Source organism: Ursus americanus, chromosome 28, assembly GCF_024610735.1.
Source record: "Ursus americanus isolate L20-20 chromosome 28, mUrsAme1.1.p, whole genome shotgun sequence".
In the NCBI taxonomy this organism is placed as follows: Eukaryota; Metazoa; Chordata; class Mammalia; order Carnivora; family Ursidae; genus Ursus; species Ursus americanus.
This window is the reverse complement of record NC_142154.1, coordinates 27,890,001-27,906,840: the sequence shown is the minus strand read 5'-3', so window position 1 is coordinate 27,906,840 and position 16,840 is coordinate 27,890,001. Positions and strand designations below refer to the sequence as shown.

General features: G+C 37.4%; 1 protein-coding gene across 13 annotated transcripts in view; it reads left to right on the top strand.

The window, feature by feature from the left end:
• PEAK1 (pseudopodium enriched atypical kinase 1) overlaps positions 1–16,840 on the top strand; it is a 291,303-nt gene that overhangs the window by 32,425 nt on the left and 242,038 nt on the right. For 8 of the 13 annotated variants that reach the window (XR_015722127.1, XR_006779172.2, XR_015722129.1 and 5 more), the window contains exon 2: positions 14,648–14,711. The exons of the other annotated variants lie outside the window; for them this stretch is intronic. The gene's annotated coding sequence lies outside the window, so the exon portion shown is untranslated. The remainder of the gene's footprint in view (positions 1–14,647; positions 14,712–16,840) is intronic. 13 annotated transcript variants of the gene reach the window in all.

Sequence of the window (16,840 nt, the reverse complement as noted above, 5' to 3'; positions counted from 1 at the left end):
GGTGTTTGTCTAGTTTTAAAATCAAGGTAATGCTAGCCTTGTAGAATGAGCTTGGAAGTTTCCCTTCCATTTCTATTTTTTGAAACAATTTGAGAAGAATAGGTATTAACTCTTCCTTAAATGTGTGGTAGAATTCCCCTGGGAAGCCATCTGGCTCTGGAATTTTGTTTGTTGGGAGATTTTTGATTACTGTTTCAATTTCTTTGCTGGTTATGGGTCTGTTCAAATTGTCTATTTCTTCCTGTTTCAGTTTTGGTAGTTTGTATGTTTCTAGGAATTTATTTCTCCCAAATTGCTCAGTGGCATATAATTTTTCAAAATATTTTCTTATAACTTTGTATTTCTGTCGTGTTGGTTGTGATCTCTCTGCTTTCATTCATGATTATGTTTATTTGGGTCCTTACTTTTTTCTTTTTGATAATTCTTTTTTTTTTTTTTTAAAGATTTTATTTATTTATTTGACAGAGAGAGACAGCCAGCGAGAGAGGGAACACAAGCAGGGGGAGTGGGAGAGGAAGAAGGAGGCTCCCAGTGGAGAAGCCTGATGTGGGGCTCGATCCCAAAACGCTGGGATCACGCCCTGAGCCTAAGGCAGACGCTTAACGACTGTGCCACCCAGGCGCCCCCTTTTTGATAATTCTGACTAAGTGTTTATCAATTTTATTAATTCTTTCAAAGAACCAGCTCTTAGTTTCGCTGATCTGTTCTGGTTTTTGTTGTTGTTGTTTCTATGTTGTTTATTTCTGTTCTCATCTTTATTATTTCTCCTCTTCTGCTGGCTTTAGGCTTTATTTGCTGTTCCTTTTCCAGCTCCTTTAGGTGCAAGGTTAGGTTGTGTATTTGAAACTTTTCTTGCTTCTTGAGGTAGGACTGTATTGCAATATACTCCCCTCCTAGGACTGCTTTTGCTGCATCCTGGAAGTTTTGGACTGTCATGTTTTCATTTGCTTCCATGTACGTTTTTATTTCATCTTTAATTTCCTGGTTTTAACCCATTCATTCTTTAGTAGGATGTTCTTTAACTTCCATGTATTTATGGTCTTTCCAAATTTTTTCTTGTGGTTGACTTCAAGTTTCATAATGTTATGGTCTGAAAATATGTATGGTATGATCTCAGTCTTTTTATACTCGTTGAAGGCTGATTTGTGACCCAGTATGTGGGTCTCTAGAATAGAGAATGTTCTGTGTGCACTTGAGAAGAATGTGTATTCTGCTGCTTTAGGATGAAATGTTCTGAATATATCTGTTAAGTTCATCTGGCCCATTGTTTCCTTGTTGATTTTCTGTTTAGATAATCTGTCCATTACTGTAAGTTGGGTGTTAAAGTCCCCTACTATTATTGTGTTATTACCGATGAGTTCCTTTATGTTTGTTATTGTTTTATATATGTGGGTGCTCCCATGTTAGAGGCATACATATGTACAATTGTTAGATCTTCTTTATGGATAGACCCCTTAATCATGATATAATGCCCTTCATCTCTTGTTACAGCGTTTGGTTTAAAATCTAGTTTGTCTGATATAAATATGGCTACTCTGGCTTTCTTTTGGCACCCATTAACATGATAGATGGTTCTCCATCCCCTCACTTTCAATCTGCAGATGTCTTTAGGTCTAAAATGAGTCTCCTGTACACAGCATATAGATAGGTCTTGTTTTTTAATCCATTCTGATACCCTATGTCTTTTGATTGGAGCATTTAATCCATTTACATTCAGAGTGATTATTGAAAAATATGGATTTAATGCCATTTTGTTACATGTAAAGTTGGTGTTTTTGGTGATGTTTTCTGTTCCTTTGTGGTTTTTGTTACTTTTGGTCTTTTTCCCCCCAGTAAAGAGTCCCCTTTAATATTTCTTGTAGGGCGGGTTATAAACAAAGTCTTCCTTTGTGACATTCCCTTTGTTTCCCTCATCTTTTAGTTTTATTATTTTCCATAATTTTTTCTTGTATATCACTGATTCATTCCTCTGTTTCTTCCATCCTCATTGTTATGGCATCCGTTTGGGTTTGCATCCCGGTTATAGCATTTTTAATTTTCACTTGACTAATGTTTGGCTCTGCAGTAAGGAATTCTCTAGTGTCATACGCTTTTTTCAAGCGCAGCTAGTATCCTTATAATTGTTTTAAAATCTAGTTCAGGCATCTTATTTATATCTGCATTGATTAAATCTATGGCTGTCATTTCTTTCTGGTCTTTCTTTTGGGGTGAATGCCTCCATCTTGCCATTTTGGAGGTAAAAAATCAAAATAAAATAAAGATTTTTAAAAATTTAAAATATAAAAGAAGCTAGGTATGTTTTGGTCTGCTTGTTAGGAGAAGCTTGATAGAAGAAAGAAAGAAAAAATATTAAAAATTAAAAAATAAATAAATAAAAATAAATTGGTCTTTCTGTATCCCAAAAAACCAAAACCAAACCAACCAACCAACCAACCAACAAAACTCGAAGGAAGCTATATCCTGTTTCCCCTAGAGCTGAAGCTTTGCAGCACTCTATGATTAGTTGACTTGGTACTGGCAAGAGATTTGTTCTGATCTCCTGGGGGAGGGGCCTGCTGCTCTGATTGTCCTGTGGACTTGCCCTAGTGGAGATGCACCTGCGGACTCAGGGGGGCAGGGCTTGGTGTGGCGGCTCCGTCCTCCCCTTGGTGGCGCTGTTTAGCTCACTGAGGTCGATCAGCGCTTTTGGGAGAGGGGTGAAAATGGCTTCTCCCTGCTTTCTCGTCCGTGGATTGGGAAAGTCGGGCCCACCACTCTTCAGGAAGCCCTCACAGACACTCAGATAACCACCCTTCCTTTATCCTTGGCTTCTATCAGATCATGGCCTTTGCCCTGTCCTTGACTGAGCTGTCCGCCTGCCAGGTGGTGTAGCACTCCTGTGTTTTATCTCAGGCGTAGCTGTGTTTCAAATCCCCATATTTCAGAGACCCCCCACGGAGCAGGCCTGTGCTGATCCTCTGAGGGAGGGTCTGGCTGCACTGTGGCCGGTGCCAGCTTGTTCCAGAAAACAGTCGCACCACTGTGCAGCCTTTTGGAGTTTATGATAAATCACAACATACAGCTGGCGTCAGGGTTCGCTGCCCTCAGCTGGTGTCTTTATTCCAATACTGGTGAACAGGGCAGCTCAGTTGTGCCCACAGGGTCCTTTGCTCAGGGAAAGGCCGTATCACTTCTACCAAATGCACTCCAAGCAGGGGAACCATTTCTCTCTGTGTGACCCAGGGGATTCTCAGACTGTGCTGCCCACCCTACTGGAGCACTGGTGCCTGCGATCCTGGCTATGACGTTGACCTCTAAAAGTTAAGACCTTGCACTCTGCCGTTTATACAAAAAAAAAAAAAAAAAAAATGGCGGTATTGAAACCCTCTCCTTTTTCCCAGTCAGTGGTTTTGAGGAATAGTTTTCTTGTGCAGTCCCCTGCATGTGTTTTCATCCCCACCCCCTTTTCTCCTCATTCTCTCTGGGTACTCCCTGCATGATCAGAGCTCCCTCCCCTATGCAGTACCTGTGGCTCCCTTCTCCCAGGAATCAGCTCTCCACAGTTCCTACCTTCCAGGGTTTTTTTTTTTTTTTCTGTTTGTAGACATGCAGCTTTGCTCTCTAAGACTTCTGATTGATTTCAGAAGCAAGAATTTCTGTGGACCATTTCATTTAGCCTTTGCTTATGACTTAACACTTGTCCATATATGTCAAAGAAAGGGAGATCATCTTTTAATAGTTTGCTGAAGAAATGAGATACTTCATAAAACAGTTATGTGGCTGACCTTTTCACAGTGAAATTGGATCTACAAATTGCCTCATTTTTATGAGAATATGTACAGTATTGCTATACAGGGTAGTCCTTAGAAGCCTATAGTTTTAGGAACTAAGACAGGCAGGCAAATTTTTCTTTTTTAACTTGTATGTCAAATTATAGGCTAGTTGTTTGGTATAATGGGGAGAAGAGGTCACCCTTGGTCTCAGCTTGTCCAGCCATAGCATTGTTGTGTTAGAGGACATATACCATGCATACTCCTGACGTGTACAAGCTCAGCAAGTTTCACAAGGTCAAGTAAAGGAGTTGGGCTCTAAGATGATGTTTGAATTGGCAAGTGATACAGTAGATGTGGGAGGTGATCACAAGGTTAAGGAGTTGTAAATAATACTTTTCATTAAAAATGCGGTTTCTTTAAAATAAAAGGTATAAGATAACTCATGTAGCAAGGTCTTTTGAAAAAAACTCTTTTCAAATGGCTTCATCTTTGTGAAGGATGCCTCTTTTTCAAAATTAAAATTGTATTTGTGGTATACAGTATCCTTATTGCATCAGCGATCCTATATCAAAAACACTTAAAATTTTTCATTATGCTGATTAAACATTAATATTCAATTCAGAAAACCAGGAGAAATGGAAAAGTTGGTCCTCAAGATATCCTCTGGGATGTAGATGGATTGCAAATATCTCTAGAAAAAGGCTGTTCAGGGTAAGGGAAGAGTCATTTGGATGTAAGGCCTTCTTTTAGGAGAGAGGAGGTATTTTGGGGAGCACAATATGAGGAGGAGTTTTTTTGCAGGGAAGTTGTTTTCGGAAGTAGTAAGTACTATTTACATGAGGAGGAGATTGGAGAAAGGTCAACTTTTTCCCCTTAGTTTTCCTTTTCTTCCCCATTTTCACTTTTAATCCTCATTTAGCCAAACCTTTACTTGTTCATCAGACATTTGTTTGTGTGCCTTATTAGTTAGCTGTGTAGTAATTTTTTACATACCAATTTATTTTTGGTCAGTTTTTTGGGAAGAGAGATATTTGAGATAACTGCCTCTTTAAAATCAGCAGGAAATTTTCTTTTCTTCTCTGTTTGTTATAGGTGCTCACAAAACATGAGGAAAGGTTGTTTTTCACTACTTTTCTTTTAGTAGAACTTCTATTTATTTTTATTATCCTATTATCCCTGTCTCTCCTGTTATCCTATGATCCTATCTATCTGTCCTGATTGAATTTCTTATTTTTTCTTTTTTTTTAAAGATTTTATTTATTTATCTGACAGAGATAGAGACAGCCAGCGAGAGGGGGAACACAAGCAGGGGGAGTGGGAGAGGAAGAAGCAGGCTCCCAGTGGAGGAGCCTGATGTTGGGCTCGATCCCATAACGCCGGGATCACGCCCTGAGCCAAAGGCAGACGCTTAACTGCTATGCCACCCAGGCGCCCCAGAATTTCTTATTTTTTCTTTTGTTTATAGTGACCATGGATCTTGGTTCTCATCTTTGATTCTCTGTCATGAATGCTTATATCCCATATAGAGCTTCTTTCTAGAAGATTCTGAAGGTATAAAAATTAGATTTCTTATTTGATTTTCCCCTTCTCAGCATTCAACTACTTCTGCATGTAAACGTTTAGTAATTTTTATCATTTATATCAAAGTGTGTTCAGTGAAGATAGAGTTTTGCGACAGCCCATGAGCTGATGGCAACATCCTTGATTTTCCAAATCGGGGTCAGAAATAGAGTTACTAAGTTATATTGTTTTCCTTAGATATTCGGATGGTTGCATCCAGTGGGATACTGAACTTCATGAAGTCTTGACTTCATCCATTTAGAACAGCTAATATACCATGGAACTTCATTACTAAATTAGCTTGCTCTAATCCATTGAGACATCTGTTCAGGCAGTGGGGTATAGCAGCCAGCACAAAGTGTGTGGAGTAGTAGTTTGAATGTTTACTCTTCCACTTCCTCACTGACATTGGCTAGATTATTTCTAGCATGAATTCACCGTCAGTAAGGTAGGGATGATGTTATCTAACTTGTAAGGTGGTTGTGAAAATTAACCATCTAGGTAAAAAAGCTTGCATTCTGTCTGGTATAAAATATAGGTACTTAATAAATGGTAGCAACTGTTACTATTAGTTGCCTATTTGCGAACATTTTCTGTTTAAACTCATATAGTAGTGCTAATAGCCAAGGTAATTTACATGGTTGTTTCAAATTAGGATTAGTGACACTTCCAAAGCTTTTGTTAAAATATGTTGTAGTCTTTATTTTTCTCGTTTCTAATTTAGCAACTACAAAAAAAACATCGGGCTGGCCTTCCTTGATTTGTTCTAAATGAACACATGATACTTCTTGTTTAAGATTTTGTCACCTTCTAGAATTTTTCATTAGCACAGTGTGTAGTACAGCATTGTTTTTACTAAAGATGATGTTACATTAATGGGACAGTGTTGAAATTAGATAATTAAGCTTTTTTTTTTTTTGAAGATGTTGCTATTATTTTTCCCTTTGTGGTTAGTTTGAATATTTTCAGCGTATAGCTCTCCGAAACTCTCTATAGCAAGCATGATTAAAGGATGATTTTTCTACCAGGATTAGTATATCAGCATTTATAAGTTCAAAATTCTTACTGAAGTTGTGTATTCATCCTTCTTTCAGCTACATACCTTATCCTTCTGGATTTTTCTTTTTGAGATTTTATTTATTTATCTGAGAGAGAGAGCATGAATGGGGGTTGGGCAATGGGAGAGGGACAAGCAGACTCCTTGCTAGGCACCAAGCCTGATGCAGGGCTCAATCCTAGGACCTTGAGATCATGACCTGACCTGAAGTCAGACACTTAACCAACTGCCAGGTGTCCCTCCTTCTCGATTTTTTAAAAGATTCTGTCACCACCTTAGTAGTGCTCTGTTCTGTGTAACTTGATTGTAATGTGATGTATATTTTATTGATGACTTTCAAAATAATTATGCACTATTGAATAATTATTAAATTATAAAAATGATAACTTAAAATCTGATTTTACATACTCAACAAATTCCTATGATTAGAAAATTCTCTGTGGTTTTCTATTTATAATTACTATACCAAGTAAAACTAATTAGAAGTATCTGAAGCCCCTAGCAAAACTTGTAATTAGACATATGATTCATAATTAACTGACTCTTTTCATTCTTACCTTTTCCTCTGTTTGAATTAATCATTTGTGTTCTTCCTTAGTGATACCTGTCCAAGACACTGACTGTAGTTCGGTGATCACTGTTGGTGGCATTCTTAAATTCTGTGGTTTTATAGGAACATTGTTTTTTTTTTTTTAAAGATTTTATTTATTTATTTGACAGAGAGAGAGAGACAGCCAGTGAGAGAGGGAACATAAGCAGGGGGAGTGGGAGAGGAAGAAGCAGGCTCATAGCGGAGGAGCCTGATGTGGGGCTCGATCCCAGAACGCTGGGATCACGCCCTGAGCCGAAGGCAGACACTTAATGACTGAGCCACCCAGGTGCCACTATAGGAACTTTGTTTTAATCTTCATTTAATAACATAAAAAATATTTGAATCATATGCTGTATAAGTGATCACGTTGGAGATTTTTGCCCACATTATCAAATTACGCATTTATTTTATCAGAGGCTAAAGGCAAGAAAATAGAAATAGGCAATAGGCAGACTTGTTCACTTTTCCCATCTTGTACTTAAGGACCTAGATTTTTTTGCGAATCTGATTATTGTTTTATAGTTTTGATGGTATACCCACTGGCCCTTGGATCATTGACTAGGATTGGTATTCATTATTTTGACAAAGAATTAATAGGAGTATTCTAGGCTTTGGGCATAAGGCGGCAGGGGTGATATTCAGAGTATTTACCATTCACAGCATAGGCATCAACCAATCAAGATGGCCATAGCACTGGATTCAGGGTCTTGAAGGACCCCTCTACCTTTTGTACTGTATCAGGCTTTGATACTTTTGTTTCTGAATTGTGGTGGTGGTAAGACTGGGCCGTGGAGTTCAGGGCAGTGACTGCTTACTAGATATTATTTCAGAAGTATTTTAGTATTTCATCCCTTAAGGCTGTACTAGTGTGTACCAGCTGAATATTAACTCTGCCAGGAGGTGTTCAGTTCTTTGACTGTAAGAGTCAGCGTTAATCCAGTTTGAGAAGTACTTGATGGAAGTATGTAGAAGGTACATAGGGAAAGGTTTGCGGGAACTTTTTTGGGAAAACCAGTTAGCAGAAATTCACCAGAGTCAAATTTGAAGAGGAGGTTCCAACCAAGCTGAGGGGAAAATAGCGTTTGCAAAGACATAGGAGCCCGAGATAGCATAGCGGATTCAGAGATTAACAAATAGGAGAAAAGGAAGATGATGGTGTTTTTCTCTGACCCTGGCTTTTTAAGCTGAATAAATATATATTAAGGTCACATTTGTATCTTTGAAATTACTCCATTTTCGGTAGCGAACTGCTAGATTGCTTAGTTTCTTCTACTACATCTAAAGTATTTTAGGCATTGGGTAAGAAAGGAGAATAGGAATTTGTTATAGTTCAGGCCTGTGCTAAACATGAATAGACCAAGAGTGCAATTAAAACCTCTCTCTCGATTCACTGAGAGGCTTCTAATGAGCAAACACAAATTCAAACAGATTGAGGATGGTAGTTCTTTTAATGACATAAAACTGTTGCCTATGAGGCTTTTTGGCTGGCATCATGAAACTAATTTTGCTTAATGGCTATGGAGGCCTACAAATTCAGATGTGCAGAAAATGCAGTAAATTACCGGCCTGTCAGATTCCTGTTGCCTGTCATCTTTTATCTCAATAGTAGCTTTTGTTTCCAGACTGTCAGGAGCAAGTATGGGGACCCCTTCAAGGTTGTATTTGTATATGCTTGAATAATTCAATTCAGAGCCATCTAAATATAGCAAATTGACAACAGTGAAATGATGTATCTTCTTATACTTGTGTAATTTAGGGAATACATGTATGGCTCTCTCTTCTAATTTCTGAGAGCTCTTGAAATACGTCAAGTATTTATAGTGGTGTAAGTTCTGCTTTTATTGCCAGAGTTGATGACTCACACCTTTGAAATATAATGCAGTCACATGGACAGCAGAGAAAATATTTTCTCTGTGACTATTCAATTCAATGAATGATTTGAAAGCATCCACTGTGTGCCAAGAATTGTGTGGAATACAATGATGAAAGAAAACTGGCATTTTTCTGAGTATCAAATTATGTGATTTTCTCCTTCAAGCTATATGTAGTAAAAATGACTGTCTTGACAAGTGTATGTGTGTGTGTGTATGTATATGTGTGTATGTGTGTGTGTAGTGTTACAACAACGGGTGCAATAAAGGTTTGACTTGTGAGCAGTTTGCTTCAAAGATGGTTTTGAAATATGGTTTAAGTTTTTGGACGGCTTCATTTTTACAGCATTTTCAGTTAATGTTATTTATTTTCTGTCTACTTTCTGTTACTCTGTATAATTAGAAAGAAGTCGTATTTTAAGTGAAATGTATATTATATCCCAATATTAATTCAACAAGCATTTAGAGAGCATCTCCTAGGCCCTAGGCATGGAGTGAACAGAATAGCAGAGGTTGCTATTCATAGAATATTACTCAGTAAAAAAGGAAACCAAAATAATCAAAAAATAAAAACTTCTAGCCCTTTTGGTGTGGTTAATTTTATGAAAATAACAGATTCAGCCTTTAAATGCACAGAATTAATATTTGGTTTTATGGAGTTTTGCTGTTGTTCACAAAAGTTATCTGAAAACTTAAGCAAGGCTCGAACTTCTACTTTGAGTACTGATTACCTTCACCAGCATATTTCCATCTGTGGTTTTTGGTAACCTATTCCATATCATGGGTGGCCCAGCTACCTTAGCAACTAAGGACATTCTTTGCTGTAACTTGGCTAGAGGCAAATCTAGGGAAACAAAAAGACAGTGGGAATCCTTCCCATCACACCTTGTCTCTTTTGTACCTTTATTCATTCCACTTCCTGGAACATCACCTTTTCCTCTCTCTGTTCTTTAACATCATTTTTTTTTTTTTTAAAGTTTGGGATCTTGTGGACATTCATTTTTCTAGCTGCCAAAAGTTAGTGGTTTCTAGATGTAGGCTCTGTTTTATTTTATACAATTTGATCTCCTAGGCAACTCTCTTATTATATGCACAATGCCCCACATTGTCTAATTTTAAGGTACTTGCAAGTGTAAAACCATTGCCGTAGGATAGGTGTTTAGCTTTTACAATTAAATTTATATCTAGTTTATTATAAGCAAGTGCTTGTTTCCTGCACCATTATGATCTTGCTCTGTGGTCTAAATGTTGTTTTCCTTTTTTTTTTTTTTTAATTGTGGTAAAATATATGTAACTTAGAATTTACCATCTTAGACATTTTAAAGTGCACAGTCCATTGGGGTTATGTGTGATCACAATGTTGTGCAGCCAATCTCAAAAACTTATTTTGTGTCTATTATCTTATGCAGAGGCTTTCCCGAAGGCTTACCCTAAACATTTCCCTCAGAGGTTACATTTTACCAGGAATTTCTAGTTACAGCTTCGGGGATATTTATCTTTTACTTTTGTGTATGTGTATCTGAACTCTGTTTCCTGTTGGATTGTAAGCTTTCTGAAGGTGTCATGTTTGTTGAATTGGGCATGACGGATGGTAGGAATTTGAATCAGTGGAGGAGCTGCCTACAGGAGAGAAACTGCATAAACCTAGGTCTTCAGGAACAAAAGAACAAGACACTTTTTCAGGAGTGTTAAGTAGATTCATTTGCTTATTTTGCTTACATGAGTAGAAGGAGATGAAGCTGAGAAAATAAGAAATGACCCTTGATACTGAGCTGGTGAAATATGAAGATTATCAGTGCCTCACTTTGGTCAATTGATTATTCGCAGGTATGAAGGGCTCTGTGGAGAGTTGGAGGAGAGTGCACTTACCCTTATTGTACCTTTCTTTTATTCCCAAATGACCCCACTAAAAGAAAAGGGGGCCGGTGTTGTGATAGCAAGTAAAGGACATTGGATTCAGGAGACAGTAGACCTAGAAGATTGGCATTTCTGGACTTTAAGTTACCTCCTTTGTAACATGATGGGGAAGAAAGATGGTCTCAGCTCCTTTCCAGTCCTAATATACTGTGACACTGTGGCACACTTTCAGTCTCTCGGTTGGAGCCACCACTAAGACTTGTTTCACTCATTTATGAATTGTTTAGTTCAGAGGGCAGCAAACTTTTTCTGTAAAGCGCGAGATAGTAAATATTTTAAGTTCTGTCACTACTGTCTCTGTTGCATGTTATTTTTTGTTCTTTCACAACTTTTTAAAAATGTGAAAACCATTCTTAGCTCAAGGGCCAGACAAAAACAGGCATTGGCTGGATTTGGCCCCCAGGCTGTAGGTTGACCATTAATTTAGTTGATTGAGGGCAGTTATTATTAAAGTTTCTAGAATTTAGAAATCAAGACCAACTTGGTGATAGTGTTTTCCATCTATTTTTATGGATTACTTATAGGTTATATTTTCTAAGGGTCAGGAAACTAATGTGTATTGAGAATTCTCTGTTCTTTTTCTTACAGTCTAAATTATCTTGTGTTTCAGATTATGTCCTTTATTTCTAAGTGCCTCGAAAACTCTCTGAGATATTTTACTCATCTTTATTGTCTGTATTCTGATTAACACAAATATTTCCTGTGTTATATCCTTAATGTCTAAGAATATTTCACTCATATTTACTAGCTTTTCTCTGATAAACACACATTGTTCTAGTACTCTTAATGGTTATTAGTATAAATAATGTTATTTATTTGTATCTTATTTTAAACTATGAACAGTTTAATACATTTTGGATACAACATAATAAGTTCAAACATCAGACCCGAGAAAGCAACATAGTATACAATTGTAACTAAACACAGTGATTTAATCTCTGTGCCCATTGATTGAAAATAATTTCTGGGTTAGACTCTACTATATGTTCTCTCCAGTGTTTTGCTTCTTATGTATTATTCCCTGTAATAGAGTGGGTATCTCAGATCTTTCTATCATGAGAAGTTAGTGCAGTTTTTTTATTTTTATTTTTGATTTGATTTTTTTTTTTTTTAGGGAGGTGGAGGGAGAGAAAGAGAATCTTAAGCACGCTCCATGCCCAGCACGGAGCCTGATGTGGGGCCTGGTCTCATGACCCTGAGATCATGATCTGAGCCAAAATCACGAGTTGAATGCTTAACTGACTGAGCCGCCCAGGGGCCTCTAGTTTTTTATTTTTAACTCTGTCCCCACTGTCTTGAATTTCCATGCTTATTGCTAAAACAAATATTTCCTGTGTTATATCCTTTCTTGTTGAATAAAATTTGTTGGTTATATGGCTTGGCTGTTTCTATTTGATTAACCTAATACTTTTTGTTCTTCTCTTTGCTTAATGCTTTGTCTTCATTGTCACATTTATTTCTTTCTGTGTTTCACTTATATTTTTCTATAATTTCTTAGTTAAAGTTTTAGACACTTCTGCCATTTTTTATAGTTATAAAAACCTTTAATCCTTTAAGTAAATGTTCAAAACTCATTATATTTTTAATGATGGTTACCAATGCGTATAATCTTATAAACACATTTATATAATTCAAAATACATGAATTCAAAACATCTGAAAAATGTTCATGTTGTCGATGATACATGTTCAGTTGTAGAAATTCTAAGCTTATTTTCAGAAAGACTAGGTCAACAAATAATCACTAATGCAAATAGTTCTTAAAAATAATCATGACCTACTTGTTATTTTCCAGGGTAAGGATTATTTTAAAAAGGTGTGGTTTGTAGATTGTCAGTGCTTTTACTGGCTACAGTGACCACTTGAAAGGCAGGTCTAGCTGAATCTTGGGGAAACAGACCCAGTGCAGAAAGATATCCTTGCTATATAGGATGCTGTTTGTACATGGAGACATGCGATAAATACTGAAAGAATAAATTAATAAAACCTCAGACTCTTTCTAGGATCAAGCTCTGGTTCTCAATAAAATACTGTTAAACATAAAGTTTCTCTTAAGCCCCTTTGCAGTCAGTTCCTTCACATGACCTTCAGCTCCTGTGACAACTGATCTTTCTGTCACTATAGATTATACATATGCAGAAAAAGTGAGCAGACAATACATAGAGTTCCCACATATGCCCTTCACACAGTTTCCCCTGTAAGTCCTTAAGCATTTTTGATATTTAGTTTTAATTATTTCTTATCCTGATTTATTAACTAATCCTTTGGACATTTAGTTTGTTATTTCCATTTCTTTGCAGTCATAAGTGAGCTATGATCTAAGTCTTTGGATTTTTTATTATTTAGGACAGGTTTCTGGAAGAGAAATTACTAGGTCAGAGGGCTTGAACTTTTTAAGGTTTTTGTGTATTGCTTTCCAGAAAGAGATTACCAATTTATACTATCATGAACAGTGTGCAGAGATGCCCATTATATTGCATTATTATATTGTTGTAATATCTATTATAGTATATTACATTGTCATTTGTAGCTGCCAGTATAATTTAGAATATGCTGTAGTAACAAAGAATCCCCCAAATCTCATTGTTTAATGCAACAAATTTTATTTTTTACAACAAAGCTCATGTTATATGTCAAACACATATCAGCGGGTGGTATTCTTTCTTTGGAGTTATTTAGTGAACCAGCCTGATCAACTCCTTTGGTTACTTGTTTCCATAATTACTGTAGCGGGTAGGTCTTCCGGTTGTGTACTGGTTCCTAAAGCTTATTCCTGCTGACGTTTCATATCATGTTTACGTACATCTAGTGACTAAAGCAAGTCATGTAGCCACACCTAAGTTGAAACAAGGGCAGTGAAGTGCAATCCTACTGTGAGTCTGGGAAGGAGGAGAACTGGGACAGCACTAATGACTAACATCTTATTCAAAAAACAACTCTAGGGGCGCCTGGGTGGCTCAGTCGTTAAGCGTCTGCCTTCGGTTCAGGGTGTGATCCTAGGGTCCTGGGATCGAACCCCACATCGGGCTCCCTGCTCCACTGGAAGCCTGCTTCTTCCTCTCCTACTCCCCCTGCTTGTGTTCCCTCTCTCTCTGGCTGTCTGTCAAATAAGTAAATAAAATCTTAAAAAAACCCCAAAAACCTCTAATTTCACTGATGGAAGAGGATATCTCATTTAAGTTAGATTTTCTTTGCCAATGTAGATAAACATTTTCATAGTTTTTTAGCCAGTTTTATTTAACCTTTCCTTTTACTTAAGCTTTATAAACACATACTGTTGGTTTACTTGTATATTTCCAGATTTTTTAAAGATTTTATTTATTTATTTGACAGAGAGAGAGACAGCCAGCGAGAGAGGGAACACAAGCAGGGGGAGTGGGAGAGGGAGAAGCAGGCTCCCAGCGGTGAGCCCGATGTGGGGCTCGATCCCAGGACCCTGGGATCAGGCCCTGAGCCGAAGGCAGATGCTTAACGATTGAGCCACCCAGGTACCCCTATATTTTCAGATTTTTGAATTCTGTTTTTTTGTGAGGATGGGAAGTCATGATGGTGGGATTATAATAGGGAGTACAAACTTTTAGAAAATGCCCTTTCTTTTGAAGACTTGAACTGGTGAAAGAAAGGTATCTTTCTTGGATTGATCTCTCCCCCAACCCCCCCTCCATTAACATAGTATATGTTTTGTTAAGTTTAATTAAAGGCAATAGAAAGTCTGGCAGAATTAAGATTCTTGACATTCTACAGATTTGTAAAACACAACTTGAACACAAAAGTTTAGTGTGTAAATGATCAAGTTAGAGTTCTATTGAAAAAATTAAGTTCCCTACTCAGATTTAGTTATGTTGACCATGTCTTTTTTTTTTCCTCTTCTTTTTTTTTTTTTTTTTTTTTCAATTCAGGTATCTGCCTGAACTGGAACTTATGCTGTAGACATTTCTTTGTGAATTCATCTGAAAACCTGCGGTGAGATTTTTTTTAAAGAATTTACCTTATAAGATATATTTCATAATGAGAAAGAATTATTTTTGAAAAATTTAAGGCAGTGCAAACTGTCTTTTCCTCTGAGAGTTTAATAGGCAAATATTATTTATTATAAAACTACATATATAGCATGCTTACTTTTAGTTTGTAGGACATTTGATTGAAGGAAATGAAGCTGGTTTTCGCGATTACAGTAGTTTTGAGTGAATTTTTCCATTGTAATTCCAAAGGACATTTTCTTTTATACTCAAAGATAGAGTTCACACTGCTCTCCTGACACACATTTGAGAATGATATTGACATTATAATCTGATATTCCTGAAGACAGATCCTTAATTTGTTAAGTCATAGTTTTCAATAACTGGTAACTATTTTAATAAGTCAGTTATTAGGAGTTTTCTACCACTCTATTCTCCTGGACTTGATTATTTTCTGTAGTTCCCTCTGTTTGGGGGGCTCATAAAATAAGAATATATCCTTTAGTATGTTAGTAGTTGGTTTCTCTTTCCATAATAGCATTTTACTCTAAAGATAGGTTCATAGCCCTTTCTCCTTTCTGACATGTCTGGGCTCCAGTTCTCTTCATCTTTTAATTTTTTAAGCAACCGGTCTGTCTTCTGGTCTTTCCACTTCGAATCCAGCTACTCTCTAAGCCATTCTTGTCACAGTCACAAGATTGCTTTTCCTAAAAGATGAATGTTGTCATGTCAGTCCACAACTCAGAATCCTTCAGTACCTTAACATTGCTTAAAGGATATTTTACAAACTCCTTTACAGAGCAGTATAATCTCTTGTACCCAGTTTTCCATCTCATTAGTGCTCTAGGAATGTTATGAACTAACATTTTTTTAAAAACAGCTTTATCGAGAAATAACTTACATACCTTAAAATTCACCCATTTATTTAAAGTGTACAATTCAGTGGGTTTTTTTTTGCTTTGTTTTGTTATTTTTTAAAATTGTAGTTACGGAGTTGTGCAGTTGTCACCACAATCTAATTTTAGAATATTTTCATCGCTTCAGGGGCGCCTGGGTGGCTCAGTCGTTTGGGCATCCAGCTCTTCATCTCCACTTGGGTCTTCATCTCGGGTTGTGGGTTCAGGCCCCATGTTGGGCTCTGCGCCTGATGTGGAGCTCATTTAAAAAAATTTTTAAAATATAGAATATCGTCATCACTCCAAAGAGACATTGGTACTCATTAGCAGTCACCACTCGTTCCTCCCTCCACTCAGTCCCTGTCAGGTACTAATCTACTTTCTGTCTCTATAGATCTGCCTATTCTGGGTATTTCATATAAATTGTAGAATATGCAATCTTTTGTGACTTATTTTTTCACTTAGCATAAAGTTTTCAAGGTTCATCCATGTTTTTGCATGAATCAGTACTTCATTCCTTTTCATGGCTGAATAATACTCCATTTTTAAGTGTCAGGTCAGGTGACCTGGCGATAGAGAAACCTGAACTTCCTGGTGTCAGGGTAGCTAATTAAAAACAGTGATCCAAAATGAAAGTAACAGTTGAGCCTTATTCACTTACTAAGATAGTATAAGCAACAGGCTAAATCTCAGAAAGTGCAGGTGTCCCACTCAGGTGGATCAGTACAGAGGTGGGAGGTGGATCATTTCACTGCAGAGAGAAGGCCAGACAGGAGGTTCCTGCAGTCTTATGGACCCAGGGCTGGTTCAAGAGTGAGGTGGAAGGGCTTGGGATCAAAAAGCATGGAGTCAGAGTAGAGAAAAAGTGTCTTCAGTGTTTCTTTCCTGATGAGAAGGCCTCAGCAGAGGTGCATGAGGAAAAGCCTCAGCTGAAGGCGACAGATAGACTTCTGAATGAAGTCTGGGGCCTGGGCTAGGAATGTATCTCTGCTTAACATGGTCAGCCAGGGGAGCCCAAGTTCCTGACTACAGCTCTCTTTAGAGACTGCAGTGTACTGGCTGTGTCTCCAGTCTGGTGTGGGTAGGATGGCTTTCCCATGTGGGGCGTGCCAGTTAAAGCCTTTGTAATTGCTTATAGTCAGGCTGGAAAATTACACATAGAGATTTTAAGTTTTTGATCAGGAGCCAGACTCCTCTCTCTCTCTCTTTCTCTATGTATGTACACACACTGTATTTT